The sequence below is a fragment of the Triturus cristatus genome, chromosome 9 (assembly GCF_964204655.1).
Source record: "Triturus cristatus chromosome 9, aTriCri1.1, whole genome shotgun sequence".
Lineage (NCBI taxonomy): Eukaryota > Metazoa > Chordata > Amphibia > Caudata > Salamandridae > Triturus > Triturus cristatus.
This window is the reverse complement of record NC_140592.1, coordinates 804,734,737-804,741,302: the sequence shown is the minus strand read 5'-3', so window position 1 is coordinate 804,741,302 and position 6,566 is coordinate 804,734,737. Positions and strand designations below refer to the sequence as shown.

General features: G+C 35.3%; 1 protein-coding gene across 1 annotated transcript in view; it reads left to right on the top strand.

Annotated features, from left to right (window-relative positions):
- Window positions 1–374: 374 nt before the first annotated feature.
- Window positions 375–6,566, top strand: part of ESR2 (estrogen receptor 2) — a 557,334-nt gene continuing 551,142 nt past the window's right edge. The window contains exon 1 of the mRNA XM_085626206.1: window positions 375–500. The gene's annotated coding sequence lies outside the window, so the exon portion shown is untranslated. The remainder of the gene's footprint in view (window positions 501–6,566) is intronic.

Sequence of the window (6,566 nt, the reverse complement as noted above, 5' to 3'; positions counted from 1 at the left end):
TGCTACGCATTAACACATTATTCTACATCGTGGCACTTGCTGTTGCCTGTGAAATGTCTAGTTTGTCTAGGTAAGTTGTCTCACCGGCTAGCCCGTGCTGTCTCTTGATTTGTCTCATTCCACTTCTGAATTTTGATTGAAAAGAACTCGCTGTAAATATTTACCCACCTGAGTATTTATTGCATCCGAATATTGCCTAAAAATTACATTTACATCTTATTTTGGTTTTACCTGTGAGCACAATTTTTACTATCCATTTGGTAAATTACTTGTACTTCAGTTGCAGCTGGTAAATTGCTTTTCTGCAGCTGTTACGACCTGCTTATGAACTGCCAATTTACAGTTTTCCCTACTTGTGGCCTAATTGCATCTAGGTGCTGCCTGCGAACTGCATTCACCCCTTATCTACAAATGACAGCTGAACTCTCTAGAATCGTTGATCCCACATGTGAACTGCTTTCATCTGGATATCCTATGAACTGCTTTCACTGCACATACAGGTACGTGTTGTGAACTGTCTTTGTGCTCTGTATCCGTCAGGTGAACTATATGCTGCTGGTTTGATGGCTAAGGATTGCTTTTCCTCAGCATCTGTGTGCTGCTTATGAACTGTTAGCAAAAGACACACATTTGATGGAAGGAATGCAGAACAAATCAAAACATTCACCCCTAGTCAAGATATTGTTTGTCTTTTGCTTTCTCGCCCTAAGTGCGCCGGGTATGCCCAGGCGTGGGTCCCGGGCTCACTGTGCCACTGGATTTAAGCTATCCTGGCTGATGAGGGATGAAACCCCGAAAACGGTCCTAGGATGCTTGTTTCCAGTCCAGGGAGGTCCTGGTTTGGCAGTTCGGGCAGGACTGTTCCCATGAGGCACAAGGTCAAGGGTTCACTGATAGAATATCAATGCTCAAAATATTCCCATACACAAATATTGATGCAAAAATACCGATTTCAAAAATATTGACATCCTATATTTAAAATTGTAAGTACAAAAATATCGATGTAAAAAATATACATGTACAAAATATTGTTTTTTTAATTTAGATAAAAATTAATGTAAAATATATTAAATAATACCATTAACAATTTTTTTTATTTAGATTCAATATATATTTTAACAAATATAATTAAATAAATTGCATTTAAAAAATATTTAAACATACACATATAAAATGTAATATATACATATTTCCTTTAAAACAATTAATAAACTAATAATTTTAATTTATTTTGTAATTTTATAAATATATAAAAATGTACAAATAAATATATATATTTACATACACTTATAACATAAAATCTAATAAAAAAACATATTATAAATTAAAACATTCAAATATGTAATAGTCTTTAAAATTAAATTTTGCACCCAATTGAGTGCAACAGTAGGGAAAGTGTTGGATAGCGGAGGGGTAAAAGTTACTATTCCCACTCCAGTGAGTGCAACATTAGGGAAAGAATTGGATAGCGGAGGGGTAAAAAATACTATTCCCACTCCAGTGAGTGCAACGGTGGGGAAAATGTTGGATAGCGGAGGGGCACAAATTACTATTCCAAATCCAGTTTGTGCAACAGTAGGGAAAGTGTTGGCTAGCAAGGGGGTAAAAATGTATATTTCCACTGGAGTCAGTTAAAAATTAAAAACAAACAAATTAACAACAACAACACAAAAGATTTAAAAAAACAAAAAATAAAACATATATAAAAGTTTTAAATATTACATAAAATAGAAACACATTAGAATGTTAAAAAGATCTAACAAATACCTAGAAAGATTATTTTAAAAAATTAAAAAATGTAAAAACAATAAAATATTTTTAATAGAAAATGTTTATACACAAAAACGTTAAATATTACATAAATGTAATATTTTGTATTTCCTACTCTATAATACCACACAATTCACAACCCACATTTACATTTTTTTTTAAATGTACCTCCATAATTAACATAATCAATTATCGATTAAACAAATATTATTGATTCTTTTTTTTAAAAACAAATAAAAAATCATTTACTCCCCAAACATTACCAAAACACACACACAAAATAACAATAAGCACTTACCATAAATATGTGTCAATTGATATATTAATATTAATAATCAACTAATTATGAATTAATTAAACATAAATTAATGTTCCCCCTCTACCCCAATAAACACCACAACCCACACCTAACAACCATTACACCATTTCCATAACTAATTTTACATTAATAAACTAATATCAATTAACAACGTATTAGTTAATTTAAAATAATTTACTTCCCACCCTTTACCACTATAAACCCCACAACTTACATCAAAAATTAATTACACAATTGCCATATTTGAATTAAAAACAATAATTAGCATTAATTAACAAACAATTATTAAATAATTATAAATAAATTACTTCCAACCCTGTTATCCTATAAACCTCACCACCCACTCCTAAACAAATGACACAAGTAACATCATTAATTACAAATCAATTCATTAATTAATAATAATTAACAACCTATTAATAAATATTTAATAATAAAATAACTCCCACAATTAACACTATAAGATATAAATTAAATAAATATGAATAAATAAAAAATATTAATACATTAATTATAATTAATTACTTCCCACCCTATTCCCCTATAAACCCACAGCCCGCACTTAAAAAAAGACACAAAATACATAATTTCCAATTACATAATTAATAATAATTATCAGCCAATTAATGAATAATTAATAATAAATTAATTCCCACAATTAACTAAATACTAATGCATACAAATTTAGAATTAATTTGTTATAATTAAATTACTTCCCATCCTATTTCCCTATAAACCCACAACCCGCTCCTAAAAAAATGACATAATTAACATAATTGACACTTGATTGATTAAAAATAATTAACAACCAATTAATAAATTATTAATAATAAATTAGTTCCCACAATTAACACTATAAAATCTCAATTAAATAGATACCAACATATAAAAAATAATCATTAATTTATTCTAATTAAATTACTTCCCAATATATTCCCCTATAAACCCACAACCCGCTACAGAACTCAAAAACACAAAATTTTATTCAAATAAAATGAATAACTACAAAAAATGTAACACATATATTTTAAAACAAAAAAAGATCACATACTTTTAGAATACATACTAAAATACATAACACTAATTAAAACATCGATATTTTAAACAACTATATTTTTGCAAACGATATTAACAACTTTGATATTTGCAAAAAGGATATTTCTTACCTGCAAGTTGATATTCTTGACCATGATATTCTTCCTGTCGATATTTCTGTATCAAGATATTTACATATGGCCAGGTCTAAACTGGGGTGGCATGGTGAGCAAATGAATGATGGATTTAACCCAGATCTCTTATCTGGGGGTGAATGTTTTGATTTGTTCTGCATTCCATCCATCAATGGTTTGTCTTTTGCTTATGAACTGTTGGCATAGTTTTCACCCCACTTGTGAACCACTTGCATAAGGTGCTGACTGTGATTTAAATTCAGCCTTCAACTGTACAGGTACGGTGAGTTGTTCAGTCATTTATGCCACTCTGACCGTTTATCCATCCGGGTGTTACCTGTGAATTGCTTTCACTCCGCAACTTGGTAATGCTTGAGAACTGTGTATTATTAGCTTATCCCACTTGTAAATTACTTGCAGTTGGATCCTTCCAGTGAAATATTACAATTGAATTGCTCCCATTGCCTGTTCAATGTTTACTTCATGTGCCAGTCTTTCTCACCACAATGAAGTATTGACTACTCCAAATTTAGGTGCTGCCCGCTTATTGCCTCTTTATGTGTATTAATGTGGACTATTTTACCTGTATCTTAGTGCACTTTATGACATGTGTCTGTAATTGGGTTCATCAGTGGCCTATTCTTTTCACCTCTACTATCTGTAAATAGCCTACCTTCAGTAGCCGTACTCACCTGTGTGCGACCAATTCATTGTTCACACTTAGCAGAATTACACACCAGCTGCCGGTGCTGATACATCATCTGTTCTTTAGTCATGTCTTTAGTCACTGCTGATGCAGGGAGTACAGGGCTCTCTAATGTGCTCATATACCATCCATCAACCTTGCCACTAACTGTCGTTTTGCTTTCCACCATTTCCGAACCCTCTATCCTTCCTTCCCTCTAACTCTCATGCTCTCATTCTTTCTTCCCTCCTTGTACTTAATCTAATATTTTGCAGCCTCACCTCCTCCAACCTCTCTTCTCTCCCTCTTCTCCTACCTATGACACACAACCACCAAATTTCAATTGTCACCATATACTTCCCTCTATCCACATCCCCATTATAGCTACCTCTTCGCTTTCACTTCACTTAACCACGATTCTTCCCTTCTCCCTCAACCATTTTGTTCGACTTCTGCTTCCCAACCTCCCTGTACCTACCTTCCCCGACCTCCCATCATTGCCAGTCCTAAAATCTCCCCTCACGCCCTCCTATCTTTCTGACTTACCCCAATCACACTCTTCACTTCCTGCCCACTATGGTCCATTCCCTACCATGATTTCTCTAACTCTTCCTCATTCATACTTCTAACCTTCCAACCATTCAGCTTGCACACCTTTCAAACTCTTTTAGTCACCTCCTGATTCACATGCACTTCACCTACATCCCAGCTCATCCATGTCCTCTACCCAACTACTCCTTGCTCATATAACTTTGGACAAACCCTTTCACTTGACTCACTCATTACATCTCTCCAACTGCCTTGTACCCATCTTCTTGTCTGAGAGCATGCAAACTCTTGTATTAGTTCTCCAGCTAACCTTCTGTCCAGCTAACTACGATGCGTCTTTCATTGGTCCTCAGCTCACTTCCACTGGCATGCTTTACTCCTTATACTCTCTCTTCTATGACTTCAGAATTATTACATAATATTTTGTCCAACCACCTTTATCATGCATGTACAACCCCTACAACCACCACATAATTTATTTCCTCTTCCCCTGCCTCTTCCCTGGTCCATCCATATGTCATTTCATCCGCCAACCCATTAAAATTCTCCAGTCATATTTAGACCCTTTCAGACCAACCCTTAATTTGACTTTCTACCTTGCTCTCCCCTTTGCCCTCTCCTCATTCTCCAACTATTGCTTCCAATGCACTCACACCATTGCAACCAGTACATCCTAATCAACACTAGATCCAATAGATACAAAAATCATCCCAAGAGATGACCTAAAAGTAGGGCCATTTGGTTGAACACAGTCCACAAGTTATCACTGATGTCTAATCTTTCTTGCTATCTTTACTTTGGAATCTAAATGGCTCTATGTGACATGCAGGCTTTCCTCACAATTATGTTTCTCCTCACCAGTTTATTGCCTCCTCCTAATACTACGTTCTCAAACTCATACTGTCATTTCATCACATCAGTGTTTCTTAATAACCCCTCCTTGATCATACTTGGAGATTTAACTATGTGGCTTAACTTCACTGGTTGTGGTGCTCTATCCCCTTTACCTGGAAGCTCCTGGCATTCACCAACATATTTTAGGACTTGGTCTTCTGGGAATGCCATAAAGGACATTTTAGCCAACCTTCCCACTGTCAATGTATATCAGTTATTCCTACTCCACTGAATTGGCCATCATGTGATCTCTTTCACATCCAGGACACTTGTCAAAAATTATTTGTGGACAAAGATTTTTCAGGCACCAAAACACAGGCCTGAAAGACTTTATACTTTTCTATCCTGGAACATCTCAAGCTCTTGTCTTCTTTGGTGCCATCGCTCCAGTCACCTGGTCCCATTTTCAACTTCTTGCAAATTATATAGCAAAGATTGTTCTGTCTTCAAATCCTACAATAACATATTGTAATATAAATGAAAGCACAGGTCTGTTTGAGGCAATTAGTTGCTAACCCACCAACAACTGTGATTCTAGAAGGCTTTGTTGAGAAATACTAAGTAATTTACTGCACCATACAACTAACTATTTCAAACTACCCACTTCAGAATCATGCCAGAATTCCAAGACCCAGAACCTTGAGGAGTCATACTTCCATCACAACTATTTGTATTTAGTTTGAGAGCTCATTCTCTGAAGATGGCACTGGATCTTGAATCTCACCTCGCCTAGGGTACAACAATGTGTACCACTCCTTGACTCCGCCTTCACCTGATGCATCTGTCACCCCAACTTTTTCACTCAGCAGTTAACTTCTGAATTCTCCAAGCTAATTGCTGCTGAAGCATGTTATCTGACATTCTTCATGTAGATCGCGACTTTCCCTCAAATGCATTGGTAGAACCAACCATATTCAGCTCCTCCTTTGTCTAATTAACAGAAAACCTCTAACATCAAGCCACCTCAGATGTCAACCTCCCTCAACTCAAAAAACCCAAATAATAACAAACCGGTTTGCAACAGAATCTTTCTGGGTTGAGTGAGAAAGCTGCTTTCAGACTCTTTATCGATCACTTCAAGGCACTCAACCTTCTAGCTTGTGCTCATGCAGGTTGAAATTGGAGTACAGTAAAATACCTGGGGGTTGGTTTTGATCTTTTCCTTTTTTTCCCTCCACAT